The following is an 18957-nucleotide window of genomic DNA, read 5'->3' as shown; positions in this document are numbered from 1 at the left end:
AGATCACCTCTCTTTTCCCACTTTTATTCAGAGATTTACAACTGGTCTGCCTCTTACCTCCTTCTGGACCTTAGAACAAGTGTCTATATTCTTGATGTATAATGCCCTACCTCGTCCCTTTTTCCCTTCCTGAACAAGCTTCCAATATTCCAGTCATGAGATTTATCCCACCAAGTCTCTGTGATACCAATTAAGGCATATTTTAGCTTATGTATTAATTCTTCCAGTTCTTCCTGTTTGTTCCCCATACTCTTGCATTTATGTATGGACATGTCAGATGTTGAGCAGATTCCCCCAGTGATTTCCTTCTGGTTGCTCCTATTGTAGTTGTCCATCCCCCAACATCTAGACTTCTATTAAGGTTACCTTTTTTTTATGCTGACCTGTAGACTTTTGTCACCTGCTCCCTTTGAATCTAGTTTATAGCCCTCGTTATTAGGTTGTTGAGTTGGTGCGTGGTGCTACTCTTCCCTTCTTCATCAGGTGGACCCCATCTCTTCCCAGAAGTCCTCCTTCCTGGAACAGCATCCCAAAGTCAAGGAAGGTGAAGCCCTCCCATCTATACTATCTGTGCAGCTATACATACATTCATCATCCTGTTGGGCCACCACTACCACATACTCCTCCTCCCAAAATAATGAAAAGCAGTAATGTTATTAATATAGACTTGTTTTTAAAACAATACAAATTCACCAGTATGGTCCTTTCCAATGAACAACTCTGAACCGCCATTCTAGAAATTCCAAGATACCAGCTTACTTTTTCTATAGGCTATCTGGAGCCCCAGACTTATCAGTATGCTGGGAAAACAATAACCCCTCAGATCATTAAATAGGCTCAGTCCTTCTTACTTTCTTCCCACCTTTGTGCAACCTATTTCCTGGAGGGTCATTACTTCCATGGAACACAAGGTCATCCCATGTTCAGCATATGCTCAGTTTTGGAAATTTTACATTGTGTGGTAGTGGGAAGATTTAAGATAACGTTCTAAAATCACTGGATATTTTGTAGTCTCAATCTCTGAATGCATTCCTCTTACTGATATCTTTGAACGTCCTCATTGCACGGAGACTGTTGTTTTCGTATCACTTTACCAGTGTCATAATGTCATAAATAAAGGGAAGGGTAACCACCTTTCTGTATACAGTGCTATAAAATCCCTCCTGGCCAGAGGCAAAACCCTTTCACCTGTAAAGGGTTAAGAAGCTAAGGTAGCCCAGCTGGCACCTGATCCAAACTGGCCAATGAGGGGACAAGATTCTTACAAATCTGGAGCGGGGGAACAAAGGGTTTGGTCTGTCTGTGTGATGCTTTTGCCAGGAACAGATCAGGAATGCAAGCCTTACAACTTCTGTAATCTACCTAGAAAATGCGTTAGATTTTCTTTTGTTTAATGGCTTGTAAAATAAGCTGTGCTGGAGGGAATGTATAATCCTGTTTTTGTGTCTTTTTGTAATTTAAGGTTTTGCCTAGAGGGATTCTCTATGTTTTGAATCTGATTACCCTGTATTTACCAACCTGATTTTACAGAGGTGATCGTTTTAACTTTTCTTTAAATAAAATTCTTCTTTTAAGAACCTGATTGATTTGTCCTTGTTCTTAAGATCCAAGGGTTTGGGTCTGTGTTCACCTGTACCAATTGGTGAGGATATTATTATCAAGCCTTCCCCAGGAAAGGGGATGTAGGGCTTGGGGGGATATTTTGGAGGAAAACGTCTCCAAGTGGTCTCTTTACCTGTTCTTTGTTTAAACCACTTGGTGGCGGCAGCATATTGTTCAAGGACAAGGCAAAGTTTGTACCTTGGGGAAGTTTTAACCTAAGCTGGAAAGAGTAAACTTAGGGGGTCTTTCATGTGGGTCCCCACATCTGTACCCTAGAGTTCAGAGTGGGGAAGGAACCTTGACACATACAAATACGCCTTCATGTATTTGTCCCAAGCTGCTGTTTTACTCTTTAAATGCCCCTTCTTAAATGCTCCCACATAGCTAAAAATTAGAGGTAACTAAAGCTCAGTTAGCTACTGGCTAGTGGCCCCTTTATTGATCTCCAGGCAAGAGTTACCACCTTTCTTACTCATTTCTTGTTCCAACAAGAGTTACTAATCAACTGCCAAGTGATGAAGGGGAAGGGGCAGCCATTTTATTACATGCCATGTTGAATTTTATTGTTCTTTAAAACACTATTGTGAATGTAAACAAGCAAACATTTACTTAAACATCACAAGAATTCCTTGAAAAGGATATAATTTATGTTTAATAAATGCATTCAGCTAACAGATGCTGTCTGCACATGAAGAAATATGGTCTTTTAACAGGCTAGCCCACTAAATAGGTATGGATCTTATCACATACAGTCAGTGAGTTTTGAATTATATGATGAGTTAACGGTACCAAACCAATAGATAAATTGGTTTATTTTTCCATTTTAACTTCAGTTGGTTGATATATTCAGTTGCATAAGATATATACAAAGAGATCCTGGCAACTTGGCAAGTGATATTACAGCATTTTAAATCATATTCAGTTTTTCTGTACATACTTTAAAGAACTTATACTAAAATTAGTCTTCAATTTAGCTGCTTTTTTCTTCATATGGTTCACTAGCTGGTACTTAATTTTTTCTTTTAAGAAAAAAGATGATGAAAAACAAAGAAAAATAAAATGTAAATGATTAAACAAATGAATCCACCAATGGAAAACCATAACTTTCATAATTCCAATTTGTTTGTTTGGGTGGGTGGCTTTTTTTAATCTCAGAATTTTTGTTGAAGATTGCTTTATTTAAAAATAAGCAACTGAATAGCCCTCTACTCTTGTAGTTAAAGGTGATTTGAATATGTAGTTGGTAGCAGATGGTCTGAAATCTGCAATACCTAACTTGCTGTTCTAATGCATCTGGAACACCTACAAAATATTATTTATAACAAAAATTAAATGTGACAGAGTTAATTTCATTTCTGAGTAGGTATTTCCTACATATAACCACACTCCTGTTTTTCCCCTCTGCTTTGCCCAGTACCAGAATGTTTGAGTAGCTCTGTCAGAAATCACAAGTTGGAATTCACTCTGATCATGCATAGACCTATGCACATGCTTAACTTTACACAACGTGTCCAGTGTAGTAAAGTTAAGCATGTGTTTAAATCTGTTCAGGATTGGGGCTTAGGAAAAGACTAAATCACAAACACATTAAGAGAAAATATCCTGTCTTTATTTACTTCTTTCTTTATAATTCTGTAAAAAGAAATACATTTCCATCATTATGTCCTCTGCTGTTTTTCAAAAGGGCTTTTGGACCAAAAGGTATGAAATATTGGCTTTCTGATTTCCTTGAGCTATTAAATGCATGTTCCCACTGGACACAAGTAGTGAGCGTTCTTATATGCTTCTGTAATATACTGGCATTGTTTACGGTTACCAGTGCCCCCTCGTGGAGGACACACACAGGGTAAAATCCTGTCTACTAATTGAGTCTCTTTTAACTCAAGTGATAGGAGCTTGTGTGTTTGGAACTCGGACTTTCAGCACCAGATGTCATGAAGCTTTTCTCTTCCACCAAAGTCTCTGAGTATCTGCCTGTGACCATTGTTTTGTATTTCAGTATAAGAAAGTAAATAATATAAAACTCTTTTGACCAGCGTCTACTATGAATTACCAGTAAAAGTTTGGTAAATATTACCAAAAGTTCCAGCATCTACATCACATTAAAAATATGTTACTGGTGGGATTTTCAGAAACATGCAGTGTTGGCCTAACTCTGCTCCTGTTGAAGTCAATGGGAAACTGGACCGTAAATGCTTTGCTAATATTGTCCCATATATATATAGTCTTCGTAGTTAACACAAGGATGTTATGTGATTGCACATGGGAGGGCAGATGGAATGCACAATGAGTAGGATGGGAAGTTACGCATGAGACATTTTCTCTATTAGGAGAAAAGTCCACACTTCAATAAATTTTTAAAAAAGTCTGAGAATCCCCACCATAGTGGCTGAGTGTGTGTGTGTTTTGGAGGGATTTGTTTGTTTAAATTTTGAATTATTCTTGATGAATTATACTGCCTGACACTGAAAATCCTGTTTATTCAATGGGACCACAAGCAGGCAGCACGTATAGAATTAGGTTCAGAGTGCAGTGAAGAGAGCCAGACAAAATGGGAAGTTGGGAAGTTTTGAGGCAAACTTTTCCATGCAGTTCTGCAAATACTTTTTCTAGTCAGACATCAAAGCCCCTCCTATTCCAGGCTGTGTCACTTCTGAACAGGGACTGCCCTTCATATACTTTTGCCTGGTGGCTTTGTGATATGAACTAATGACTAGGATTTAGAACAAGGTTGAGAGACCACCAGCTTCATTTTCACTTGTGATCTAGATCCAGGTATTTACAGACAATAAGCTTATTGCACCTGCTAAACACACATTTTTTTGTTAATACTTTTCTTTTTACAGTTTACTAATCTGATTTTTAAAATAGTAGTTAACACCCTCAGTTTTGCAAGAGACTACCATTATGCAAGCTAGCATTCAGTGTAACAAGTCTGATCACAAGGAATTTATTTGGGATTTAAGTAGATGTCAAATATGCTTCCATGGGCTTGTCATTTCAATTCAGTATTAATTAAGCAATGACAGGGTGTCTCTTGAAGAATAATGACCAGCTGAAAGAGTCAGCAACTGAATCTGGTCATTAATGAACTAAGAAAAACTCTGTACCAAATTTGTCATTACTATTAAAACATGAAAACTACAAACCCACAGAGGATATTGTTCCTAGTATTATCCCAAAGGAATAGAGGACATATTCTAGAGAATGGAAAAACCTGTATGTTAGCTTCTCTGATGATTAGAATCCTCTAACATTCCACTGAGTTTATAATCATAGAATCATAGAATATCAGAGTTGGAAGAGACCTCAGGAGGTCATCTAGTCCAACCCTCTGCTCAAAGCAGGACCAACCCCAACTAAATCATCCCAGCCAGGGCTTTGTCAAGCTGGGCCTTAAAAACCTCTTAAGGATGGAGATTCCACCACCTCCATAGGTAACCCATTCCAGTGCTTCACCACCCTCCTAGTGAAAAATAATGTTTCCTAATAGCCAACCTAGACCTCCACCACTGCAACTTGGGACCACTGCTCCTTGTTCTGTCATCTGCCACCACTGAGAACAGCCTGGCTCCATCCTCTTTGGAACCCCGCCTTCAGGTAGTTGAAAGCTGCTATCAAATCCCACCCTCATTCTTCTCTTCTGGGCCTGAGGCTTCTTTGTGTGCTCTGTGCTGTGTGTCTGTGTGTTCACCTCAGACCAGTCCCATTGACACAAACTACCAGGAACAAGGTTTTATTCTGTAAAGAACAAAGAACAGGGATTACAGTCCAGCAGCCTCCTCTCTGCTTGCCTGCTACATGCTCCCAGCTCAGTCAGTGCTGAGATCTCTTCCTGGGAGAGCAGAGGGTACATTGTACAACATAATGCCCCTTACAAACATGTTCTAACTCCCACAATAACTAAACCCCAAAACAAACAAGCCCATGTTCCCTTTTGTGTCATTTAAACTCCTCTGAGGGTGCTCTTTAAGCTCTTTTTGGTCCTACCTGTAAATAGGGTTGCCAACTTTCTAATCGCACAAAACTGAACACCCTAGTCCTGCCCCTTCCCCAGGGCCCTGCCCCGTGTCATGTCCCTTCCCTGAGGCCCTGCCCCCCACTCACTACATTCCCTCTCCCTCGGTGGCTCACTCTCCCCAACCCTCACTCACTTGGGCTGGGGGTTGGGTTTAGGGTGCAGGAGGAGGTGAGGGTTCTAACTGGGGGTGCGGGCTCCAGGGTGGGGCCAAAAATGAGGGGGAGGGGTGGGGCCAAAAATGCGGGCTCCCTGGGATGGGGCAGGGAGTTGGGGTGCAGGAGGAGGTGAGGGCTCTGGCTGGGGGTGTGGGCTCTGGGGTGGGGCTGGGGATGAGGGGCTTGGGGTGCAGGAAGGGGCTCCAGGCTGCGGATTGGGGCCGAGGGACTCGGAGTGTGGGAAGGAGCTGTGGGTTGAGGCAGGGGATTGGGATGTGGTAGGGGTTGAGGGCTCTGGGCTGGGGGTGCTGGCTTTGGGGTGGGGCCAGGGATGAGGAGTTTGGGGTACAGGAGGGGGTTCTGGGTTTGGGCTGGGGCAGGGGTTTGGGGCTCGGGTTTGGGGCATGGGCTTATCTCGCGTAGCTTCCAGTCAATGGCACAGTGGGGCTAAGGCAGGCTCCCTGCCTGTCCTGGCACCGTACTGCGATCCGGAAGCAACCAGCAAGTTTGGGTCCTAGGCAGCGGGGCCAGGAGGCTCTGTGCACTGCTCTCACCCTCAGGCACTGTCCCTCCCAGCTCCCATTGACCCAATTAAAAAATGCTAAGGTGGAGTGTGATTCAAAGAAGGTTGAGAACCCCTGGCATAGGTATTTACTGCAGGATCCAGAATGCTGAAGAACATTTCCAGGGGTGGGGTAACAAGCTATGTGTTCAGAATTAATAGTGGAGGCTTTGTAGTAGAATCGGATAGCTGTAAGAGACTGAGAGCATGTGAACCTAGAGAGTATTGGTAAGACAGAGAGTATAAATAATAAAAGAATTGAGTTTGTGATTGGTTAAAGTCACATAGGAGAATAAAGGCACAGGAGAAAAAAGCATTGTTGGCATAAGAAGGGCTTGAAAATAAAGACAGTGGAAATGGGCTTGGGAAGCAAAGGGGTAGAGTCTTGGAATTAGAGTGAGAGCACCCAAAGGGCAATTCAGAAAGATCTAGCCCTTGGAGATGCACTCACACTCCAGGACTATGAATCTGAGATGCTTTCTTTTAAATGTGAGATTATCATATTTTTCATGCTAGAGGATGTAATTTAATGTTCCATTAAAATAACATTTTAATTGCATTTTCTTTTTAAATTTTGTGGATGTTTTGTGTTTCATAGAATAGTAGTTTTTGGTGAGATAGTTTTTGTTTTTCAAAGGCTTTGGGAACTTTACAAACTTAAATTTCTTCTCGCTACGTGTCTGCCCCTTTCTTCCCCTGTTGCCTCTTGCTTTGTCATACAGACTAGTAGTATTGTATCTGACAGCTAATATGCAGTTCTCCGCTCTTCATGTAGTTGCAGCAGACCCAGGATTCATTTCTTCTGGGTCCACAGAATAAACCAAATTATGTTTGAATTACCAAGTACTATATTGCTATATTATCCATCATTTGCTTTTGTTGTACAGTTACAAATGACATTATTGTCCTTTGATATTGCCACATTTGTGAGTGTTTGCAGGATCAGAGCCTTAGATTTTGAGAAATAAAGAATTAATTTATGCTGCTCTCTAGCTAGTATAATTTTCATTTTAAACAGAACGGTAATGTGTTCATTCTGTTTGCTGGGATTTAAGCAGTATTATTTTTCCTTCTTATTTTTTTGCCAGTATCTAGACTTCTCTGTTAACATGAGGAAGTAGCTTTTTTCCCCAAGGATTTTGTACATTCTGGTATTTCTGTGAAAAATCAAGTCTTGCCCTAATTAGCAAGTTAACGATCTTGTTCCAATTGTTTAAGCTGTTATTGATTATGCAGATAATTTAAACAATGGCTCTTCAACTCTAGTACCAGATAAAACAATCTCAGTCTATAATAATGCTATTTGACTTGTTTGTTAAGAAACAAGTATAATCCACATACCCTAGTACAATGCAAAATGCATATTGCTAGTTGGTCTGTAGATCAGATACGAAAATTCATTAATTAAGGTTCCTGTGTAGATGTTCTGTTTCAGAATCTGCCTATTTACTTTAAAAGTACAGACTGATATTACTCCCCAGCATTATGAGAACTTCTCATTATATTAAGTATGTATGTTTGTCATTATTCCAGTGGAGAATTCTTTACAGTCTCCTTTTCAGTTTCTTAATGGAATGTTCCCACTTAGTTCTATATCTCTGATGAAAGATTTAATGCTCTTGAATTTATAGCTGATTGTCCAAGTGTATTTTAAAGTGAATAGATGTACCAGATTCCCAGAGCAACAACTGCAATTGGATAGGAAGCATAGTCCTACTCACCCCTTACAATGAATGGGAAAAAGAACTTGGTGTTGAGCTCAGCTGGGCCAATTCTTGCACTGGTTTGCACTTCATACTGTCCCATTGATTTCAGTGGAATTGTACAGGGAGTTAAGTCAGTGTAGAATTTAGCCCAGTGTGCAGCAGAAGCAAAGATATTTGTATTACCCTACTATTAGCCCAACCAGAAGGAGTTTTCCTGGTTTAAGGAATCTTTTGCTAATAGAGATTGAGGTTTCCATCCTATTTACAGCAGTGTGGAAGGTAAGAGTACAAATAGACAGGTGGTTAATATTGCAGATAAGAGAAGCAGATAGACAGAGATTGAGTGGAACTCTCCCAAGCATAGCTACATCACACTTCCTCGGTAGGATATGCACACCCACCAGTCCAAGGAAAGAAGACAGATGGGGTGGTCTGCTGGCACTTCAATTATAGTATTCATAATACATATTAATAAGAATTATAATTATAGTACAGAGGTTCACGAGGATGACTTCTAAGTGAAGTAGCCATGCAACAATAACGTTTTAATTAAAAAGAAAACCAACCCTATTTAAATGGGTTTGCCGGTAGTGAAAGGACAAAGAGATCTGATCCAAAGCCCATTAAACGGCTTCTATTGACTTCAGTGGACTTTGGATCAGGCACAAAGATATTTGATTTGTTGGAAGGATATTTTCCCTGCTTCAAATAGTGACACGAAGAGAGCTCTGTTTAGATGAAGAATAAGCTGTTTGGGATTTTATTTCTCCAACAAAAAATACTGCTAATAATATTTATGTAATTTTTTTCTTCAAACAGAGCAGCTGATAGGAGTACAGTCTATGTTTAAAACTTGTATGCAAGTAGTGCTTATGTTGTATTGCTTATACATTTATGATAATAAGTCACCCCCCCACACACACCCTTCTGTCCTGTTTAATGGTTTCTGAATGACTGTGGCAGTGGTTGCTGCTAATTGATGGCTTGCGGGAGTGTTGCACCTGTGTTGGCTCTCCTCCCTTGATTACAGTGGACATTTAAAAATAAACTACTTCTCTGCCCGTTATCATCACTGAGATATTCTGCTCATGTTTACTTTGCTTTTTCCTGAGATTCAGTCTGCTTAGCTAACCAGAAGCTGGAAAATAACATAATAGCTTGTTTTCTCTCCTTGGGATATTTATTCTAATGACCATGTTGGTAGAGAGGCTGGCTAGGATACTTAAAGTGCATTAGCTGTTCATTTATTCTTTTTAGATCTTCATTTGAGAGAGAAACATAATGCCTGGAATCTATTCCTTTCCTGGGAAAATGAACATGCATAGCTGTCACTGAAGTAATTATGGTTAGGTATTGTTACTATAGATGTAAAGCAGGCTTTGTTTCTTGGATCTGCCATTTGAAAAAGCAATAACAAGATTTTTTTAAATGTTCCATGTGGGGATATTTAGATGATATCCTGCCTTGCAACACAAGTGTAAGTGTTGCTAAAGAGAATTCTGATATAAATAAAATTAATTATGCTATGCATTCATATTGTGTATAAAGTATTGCATTCTGAAGATTTACAGTTAAATATGATTTAGAGTCTTTAAAAAATTCTCACTTTGGTCAGTTTAATACTGACATTTCAGGCAAAATTCTCTTTTCCTGTCCACATGGTAAATCTATCCACCTAACCTAGACATTTCTTCCAATCTCATCACCATGGCCTCTGATCTCCTAGTATTCCGTTTTGCTCTTCTACTCTCCCCATGTGTGCAGAATTCCCAGTACTGTCGCTGTCAGAAGATATATAGAGACAGCAAAATATCAAAGTTCATTACTGTCATGGGGAACTGAGAAGACAATTTTGAATTGAGAATATTGCTTTTCAGCTTTTGCTGTTGTGCTCTGCCTTTCATACAACAAGGTGCCATCAGCTGAGCTTTCGCACAGGATTTTGCAGAATCTCAGGTTGAAATACTGCCACAATGGATTTGGTCCTTCTAAGGAGTGAGTTAGCTGCTACGTTTAAACATTATTTTTGCCAGAAAGTATTTCAACATCACATACAAATACACAGACTTTTTCAAATACACAGACTTCTATCCCAAAGAAAGTGTTAAAAGCTTTAAAACTGATGGTAGGAATTTAAGGCATTCATCTTGGATTTTTTCCTTTCACGCAACATGTTCCCATCACCACATTTAAAAAACATTTGAATCTTTGATTTGAATTCCAAAAATTGTACTTTCTCTACAGGTTTTAAATGTTACTGCTGGGACTAGCTCTTCAAAGGAGCCAATCTGAGATGGCAGATGTGATATGTTCTGGGATTGTGCAAAACATACAACATGGGTTTCTGCCTCACAGTTATGAGATTCCCTGATAAGGAATGCCAATTTTATACTACTGTTAAAGAGACAATAATGTATAGACCAATACTGAATTCAAATGCAGAGTCTCTAGCTATACTTTTATTAAATGCTGAATGCTGTTGGCATAATCTGACCGTAACACACTTTGAAATTGCACTTTATTGTTCTAGGTTTTTTCCATTTTATACAAACTTCTTTTTCATAATAAATCACTAAGACAAACATGCTCCAACTCAGCTGCCCAGGTTAGGCACCTAAATCCATATTAAGAAACAGATACAAGATACATTATTTTCAGAGGTGCTGAATCTCCACAGTGCTCATTCACAGCTGGGGAAACTGTGGATACTCAGGCCTTCTGAAAACTGTGCTACTTATTGAAGTGCCTAAATATGGAAATATTTTATCCTAAATGTGTATGCATAGGCTTGGCAGAGTTCAATTGTTATATATAATTTCAATAGATATTATAGCTGTTTATTATTAAGCTTTTTAAAAATTTTTAGCTATTGAAATTTTCACAGTTGCAGGAAATTATGGGGGCATGTCAGACAAGAAGGCAGATCAAACTATAGTTATTTAATAAGAGTGGACATTGACTTCAAACAGTTAAACTTTATAACTGTTAAAACACAATTTGTCAACATCACATGTCAAAATATACAAAGTAAATATCTTTAAATCAAACATTTAATACATCTCAAGCAACAGTTTTCCTACTTTGCCTATCTGTTCATTTCTATTATTATCAAAGGAAATATTTTTTGTCAATGTGTGTGTGCAGTGTAATCTATATTTATGGATGTTTACCAATAAAAATCTAAACCTTTTAAGCCAGGGTATAAAATGTTGACCACAGGATCTAGAAAGATCCGATTTTAAAGACTTTTTTATATTTGGCAGATTGGAACAGGTTCTTTACCAGTGATTTATCATAGTATGTCTTCAGTAGTGAGTTTGTATTTTAAAAGAGCATTTTGCTTTGTGAATATATTGCTAGAATCATCAAAATATATGTTGTATTAGAGTGATGGAGGTGCTGGTCAGGATTCCATAGTTGACACTGAATTGAATTTTGCACTTAAAAAGGATGAATCCCTGCTTTATGTAAGAAGAATATAAATACCATATGTAGTAAAAATCCTTATGGAAATTCTATGAAAGTCCAGCTCATAGATTCCTAATTTTAAAGAGGGCCAATCCTGTATCTGAACATATCTAAACTCTGGGGAACTTTGGAAACGGATCTGATCTTTGAAGCTGGCCTTTATTTTAGCAATGGATTAGCCAAAATCCTAGATCTGATGAAAGCCAAAATATAGGCAGTTTGGATCCTAACACTGAACGTTGCAGCTCCACCCACCCCTTCTCTGCTACTTTTAAGCTCAAAATACCTCTGCTTCGTTTAACCTTATCTTTATCAGAAAACCAAAAACAGGCCATAGTAGAGCCTGCTTGTTTGCCACAGTCTATCAAAATATCTTTAAACATGAAGGTATATTCCAATAAGGAGGTACAGCAGCAATTTTTCTATCCCTAACCCCACTGTTCAGTTATAAAGAGATTTGAAGAATGAAGGTAAACATTTGAGTCAGTACCAGGCGTTTCAGATCCTCTGGGGTCAGTTAAGAGATTAAACTGGAACTAAAGGGGACAAGCTCAAATGAAAACAAGATGTGTATATGTAATCTTCATCTCTTAATATTTCTCCCAATACGTTATACAACATGTACAGCACTCTGTATTTACTTGTCAGCAAACATATTTTCTCTCTCTCGAGTGTCCAGGTACATATATAACACTGTAGCATCTGGAGCAGCTATTTATGTGAATTAAATTTCAAGGGCCTATGTTTATGAAAAGTTCAGATATGATAATATCTGTACTTTGTTCAGATTCAGCTTTATGAATGGAGAAAAATCTGTCCTTTCTGTCAGGAGACAGGGCCATGGGAAGTCTTGCCAAGTGGTCAGAACATGAGTCAGGCAAATTAGCCAGAGCAAGGGTCAGAACTGAATGTCAGAGCCAAGGGTCAAGACAGAGTCAGAGCCAGGAATCAGAGCTGAGGGTCAGAACCAAAATACTTGGGAGTCAGAAGCAGAGTTGGTTCTGAGAGAGGAGTGAGTTGTTCTGAGAGAGGAGTGAGGTTGGGAAAGGACTGGAACAAGGCCAAGTGCAGGCCAGAGTCTAAGCTGGAGCAACACAGAAGCAAGGCACAAGGTTGGCAGGGCTTGGAGCAAAGCGAGCACAGGGAGACAGAGAATCCTCAGGCATGTGCATTGAGCAGCCAGCATGCTACTGCTGGGCTTAAGAATCAGCCTGCTAACTTCCTAACTTCCAGCAGGACAGTGGGGTGGGAGGAGGTATTGTTTCATGATCTCTGTGTGTATATAAAGTCTGCTGCAGTTTCCGCGGTATGCATCCGATGAAGTGAGCTGTAGCTCACGAAAGCTCATGCTCAAATAAATTGGTTAGTCTCTAAGGTGCCACAAGTACTCCTTTTCTTCTTCCTAGCTGACTCGTTATGCCGTCAGACTGAGCAGGCGCAGCTATGGGGCTGTACTCCAGATGCTTTTCCTCAGAAGGTCAATTCTAGAAATAATTAAGATGTTTGCTGTTGTTCACTAATATTAAAAATACACAAATAGACAAACCAGATTAGCACTGGGAAGTGGTTTTGTTTGTTTTGTTTTGTGTTTGTTTTTAGTGAGAAGATAAATGAAGAAGAAACAGTTTTGAATATACTGTTTTTAGTTACAGTTCCTGAGGGTCAGCTGGTTGATTCTTAAAATCCATTCTTTTCAAGGCCTAATTCTCAGCAGGTCTTCCTGCACTGTTTTCCATATCCCTTCTCCCAGTGCAGTTCACAAGGCTGCTCTCTATATCTCATTTTCTTAGGTTTCTCTGTCAGAAAAGTTTGCCTCTCAACCCAAAGCTCACAGGACTATGTCCTACCATCAACCTTGTGCAAAACTTCCATTGACTTTAATGGAAGGTACATGCACCAAATGATAACTGGGTATGGCCTCTGTGTGTTTCTTCCATAATTGTGGGAAACTTCACCCCAAACACATTAAAGATCACATTGTTTTTAGAGCTTTGCTTAGCTAACTAGTCAGGAGAGATTATATCGTGAATATTAAACAGTAGTTCTATTCTAAAGAGTAAAAAGAAAAGGAGGACTTGTGGCATCATAGAGACTAACCATTTTATTTGAGCATAAGCTTTCGTGAGCTACAGCTCACTTCATCGGATGCATCCGATGAAGTGAGCTGTAGCTCCCGAAAGCTCATGCTCAAATAAATTGGTTAGTCCCTAAGGTGCCACAAGTACTCCTTTTCTTTTTGCGAATACAGACTAACACGGCTGTTACTCTGAAACTATTCTAAAGAGTGACTTTTACGGTTGAAATGGCACCTTTTTACTAAAACTCATCAATGTGTATATTCGGAATTCCACCTGTTCGTGAGTAAAAACAGTGTTGCAAAGTTAAGTGCATAGGCGGACTGCTGCACTGGCGAAAAGCCCTGCTGAACTTCAGCGGAGCTCCATGTGGATGCAGCAGTCCACCCATGCATTCTGTACTGCAGGAATGGGGCATAGACTTTTACTGGGTTTGACTGCTGTTCAGCACAGCACTGTTCGGAAACTAACACAAATAAAGGAGACTTAGCTAGCTTCTATCCCTGTGTCTATGTTACCAACTGAATTATTCAGTAAGGACCTATTTCTGCTTTCACTTACATTGATTCTGTATTAATGTAACTTCAGATATCTGTAAGGCCATAATTTGAAGACAGTGGGGTTCCATAGGATTACTTTGGAAAATATGGCTTTTAGATGGAAGACAAGAAAGAAAATGCTCCAGTATTACCCTTTTGCCATTGCCCAATTAAAAAGTAATTTTCTCAAAAATAATAGTTTTCCACCACAAATTGAAAAGAAATATACAGATATACCTCAATTATCCAGAGATCTTATGGGAAATCGGAAACCTTTGAATAATCAGGGGTTCCTATAATGAGGAGCTTCTGCTTTGCAGAGCTTCAGCGGCTCTTGCCTCTGAAGTTTAGGAGCAGCATAGGTCTTTTAGATTAATAGATTCTAAGGCCAGAAGGGACCAATATTATGATTATCTAATATTACCGCCAGCGTAACTCAAGCCATAGTATTTCACCAAGTGGTTTTTGCATCAAGTTCATAGCTTCAGGTTGAGCTAGAGCATACCTTTCAGAAAGGCATCCAATCTTGATGTAAAGACTTCAAGTGATGGAAAATTTACAATATCTCATGGTAAATTGTTCCAATAGTTCATTGCCCTCTCCTCTCTACCAAAATGTGCACCTTTTTCTCAAATCTAAATTTATCTAGTTTCAGTCGCCAGCCGTTGGCTTTTGTTATACCTTTGTCTCCTAGGCTAAGACCCCACTGCCATCAGAAATCATCTTCTCATGTAGATATTTATAAACTACAATCAAGTCAGCTCTTAATTTTCTCTTTGTTTTAGCAGACTTGGCAAACGTAAACATTCAACAATCCTGAGTCAGTTCCCCAGAATCATAAGTTATTTAAAATCATGACAGTTTAAAAAATAAATTTGGAAGTATTTTTTTATTTGACTTCTGGTTAATGTTTTCAAGCTTTCTCCACAACCAAAAGGCCTAGAAACTTATTTTTAAAAAAAGGAAAGCTGAGCTTCTCATGTAATTATCTCACTCTAGGAACTGAGACTTTTGGAAAAACATTGAATATCACAAATGTTGGCCACACTAGCTTCAGCCTTTATTTAGTTTAAGTACTCTACAGAACTGAACCTTAAGTTCCATGCTCAGGTCCCGGGGGAAGGTTGGATGGAGGCCCTACCGCTAATGGAGCTAGAAGCTTCTTTTGCCTCCATAGGTAGCTGGGGTGCCTAGGTTTTTGAATTAAGACCTTGGGCCCAGGTCCACAGAGAAGAAGTCTGGGCTTCACCTTGTGCAGCAACATAGAGTAGTCTGAGCTGCTTGTATCCCCCTTCCTGCTTAGGACCCATTATATCCTTCTTTTTGCCCTGCATCTGCAATCCCCAGCTGGCTGTCCTGCGCTATCTTGGTGCTGCTGTTCCATTAACGGGCTCTTTAAGAGTTTAGCAACACACAGGTAATTTGGGGGATATAGCTCTTAGGCTAAACTACCACCTTAACTTCACTGGCAAATTAACCCGGGGAATATTTTCTGGGATTCATTAGATAACTATTCTTTCTTTAGAAATAGGATATGCAGTTGCATAGGTTTCACTTTCAGTGTCTCAGTGGTTGGCTTTCAGACACTCTCAAGGAATGTGCATTTGTTTAAAAACAACTGTCTTAATTGTACTTTTTAAAATAAAATTTCTGTTGGTCTTTGGTTTTGTGAACATTTGTTATTACGAAGTTGAAAATTTGGGCCAAATTTAAGTTGTCGGTGTCCCTTTAAAGTGCCATGTGATGTGGAGTTTTGTATTTGTTTGTTCTGTTACGAATTATACCTGATAGGACACGCACACAACTGCTACGAATCACACCTGGTAGGACACGCACACAAATGCTACGAATTATACCTGCTAGGTTATGCACAGTTCGAATCTAGGCTGAGGCACATAAACAAAGTCCATAACTGCAGAGTTCCCAAAAAACACCAAGTTTATTACGCTCGAGCATGGTGCCCCCCTGCTAGCCAAGAGGGGACCCCGAATACAGATTATACAAAGGTTATATACCTCTTAGCAAAGCATGTTGCCTTCGTGCATCAGAAACCTTAGCCAATAAACAAACACTTTTCTTGTCTACCACCTATCCCTGCTGGGTGCATTCCTCATGCTAAACTAGTATGTTAATTACATAGCATGGTCCTAAAGCGATGCATCAGTAACTTTTATTATCAGGATGGGAGGCCTCACATCAAAGGTCAGGAGATAGGGAGTTAGAGACCGACAAAGAACAGATACCAGGAGTCAAGGCAGGCTGGAGACGAGGAGGAGGATTTTCACAGGAATGCAGTATCTAAGGAACACTCCTCCTGGTGCATGATGTGCTTGCTTTTAGACAATGGTGGGCCCCAAACCAAAATGGAGTCACATGTGCTAACTTTTCCTTAACAGTTCCTATATGCAGTTGTATACATCGTGTTTTAAGGAAAAATTGGAAGTTAGAGAATTGAAATGGCTGAAAACACTTATGTAAGAAATAAAAAATTTAGCTTCAGAAATTCCGAATTCTTAAGCTGAGTGCAGTACATCTCAAGAGGAAAGCGCAGACCTTAGCTTTTAAGAGAAGAAACAAAACAAAACTTTGCATCTATAAGGCTCTCAAATAAAAAATGCTAATCTGTTTCAGTGCAACTCAGTGACCCACTATTTAGTACGAGATCTTTCAGCTAATTGGGAGTATACAATATTCACAAACTCACATTTGTTTTGTGATGTGAAAACATCACGTTTTAGTAAAATCTGGCCATAGCTTAGTGAACTGCAGGACTCTGCATCTGGGAGTTTCTGAATAATTTATTTAAAGTAATGAGTATCATCATGTGATGCTGTATCAAAGCAGCTGCTCGAGTGAAAGCCAGCTGGGTACAGCAGTTGTATAGAAAATAGCTGCTTGGGTTGTCTCTCTGGAAAAATTAGAGACCATAATGAGCAAAGTTAGAAAACCTGGGGAGCAGCCTCCGTGGATACCCATTAGCAAAAAGTAATTTGATTAGTGTGAGATCTGTGGAAGTTCATTATTTCTGTATTCACAAAGATTGCCAGAGTTATTTAAGAAGTGTTGTATTATATATATTTTACAGGTGTGTTCACAAACAAACATATAGAAGTGATGTAGAGTATGAATTGTAGGCATACTTATATTTTTATTATGTCAGCTTTTTGAAATAGTAACAGTATATTCATTTGTTCACTATCTAAAAGTCATTCATTTAATGCCTCAGGGAAGCTTTTTGGTTTGAGTTTTCCCGAAAGCTTAATTTATTCTCAGTAAAACTAGAGGTTACAAGAACAGGATCCAGCAAGAGCTGATGGAACACATCGAGTAGGAGAAAATGCATACATCTGCGAAGTAGCCAAGAGAAGTTTGTTGTGAAGCCTGTGTATTTCATTCAAATAACACTTGTCTCTACTCCACATAGTACTGACTTGAGGATTTGATCCCGTGAGATATTGAGCACCCACAATTCCCTTTGAAATCAACTGAAGCTGTGGCTCTTCAGCATTTCTCCAGAGCAAGTCCTGTCTGCACACCTCGTAACTATAAATTTTAGAATCTCTGCCATATAAAGGTCTACCTAAAATATCACTGAAAATATCTTTTGGATCTAGCAGTTAATAGCAAAAAAATCATTTTGCCCCTATATTAGTGTCAATAGCTTTTGTAACTTAAACTAATTATTTATTTCTTGCAGACATGAAGGAAGTACTGCTTCATAAGATTTCCATTAACCTGGGAAAAAAAGAACTATTGACTAAAGGCATGAATAGAATAGCTTGTTATCAAAATTACCAGTTGGAGATTCCAAAAGGACAAGGACACAGCCTGTCCGATCATAGCAAAACCCTACACTGCCATGGGGAACTCCCAAAAGGGCGTCTTTTCTTTTTACGTTGCCCTTAAATCTAGACTGACGCTGTTTTATTCTTTCATAGCATTGGAACAGAAGGCTTTTTGAATTTCAGTAACGACAGAGAGCCAGTGTCCGGTCAAATTTGGTCAAAAATTGTAGGTTTTGTAAAAGTAAAAAACTTTTACAAAACCTCTGGCTAGCAGAAATGTGTCTTTGACATTATTTATTAAAATTCCAAAGATTTAAACCATTTGTGAGATACACATTCCAGCATTGTTCTGATGCATGAGAACTTGAAGGTGAAACTGACTAGAAACTGGCAAAAGTGGAAGTAAGTAGAGTAAGTAATGTAAAATGTCCAACATAGAGACATGTAAAAAGCAAAGAGAATAAATAATGAAAAGTATATTAGATTTTAGAAATAACTACCAATTTCAATAATCTGTTTTGCTTGGTCACTTTTTCAAATGTAATTTTTAAGCGGACAGTGCTCCTTTGAAATCTATGAGTTAGTGAAAACTCCCCATTCCCTTAAAAGGCCTATGCTGTTGTTATTTAAATTCCATTCTATTAAGAATTTTATAAGGATAATTCTGAAAAGTTTCTTGAGATGCTTCTGTCATTGTATTGAATTCCTGCAGCCAAACAATGGCTTCCAAATGGAAGGATGTTTGTTAGTAATTTGCCCGCTGTTAAAGCTGAAACATTCAATGGTCCCTTTCTGCACAACAGCTGCAGTGTGAGTCCTTGACAAAGCAGTTCCTTTTTGTCCTTTCCAGAATAATGGTCCCTCTTTTTAGTTGTTGCCCAATAAATACAGAGGTCAAAAATCAATTAATATAAACATTTTACAGTAAATCAGGGCTGAAGGAAGCATTTGATTCTTTTCTTTGTCTTTTTTACTTTGAGTCTCATAAAAGGCAATTGAGCCAGGAAGAAAAGGACAAAAAAAACCCACCTCTCTCTCTTAAAG

General features: G+C 39.0%; 1 protein-coding gene across 20 annotated transcripts in view; it reads left to right on the top strand.

The window, feature by feature from the left end:
* Window positions 1-18957, top strand: part of MAGI2 (membrane associated guanylate kinase, WW and PDZ domain containing 2) — a 1187450-nt gene that overhangs the window by 809100 nt on the left and 359393 nt on the right. The gene's annotated exons all lie outside the window — the stretch shown is intronic.

This window comes from Lepidochelys kempii, chromosome 1 (genome assembly GCF_965140265.1).
Source record: "Lepidochelys kempii isolate rLepKem1 chromosome 1, rLepKem1.hap2, whole genome shotgun sequence".
NCBI classification, from domain to species: domain Eukaryota; kingdom Metazoa; phylum Chordata; order Testudines; family Cheloniidae; genus Lepidochelys; species Lepidochelys kempii.
This window is presented reverse-complemented; position numbering and strand designations above follow the sequence as displayed.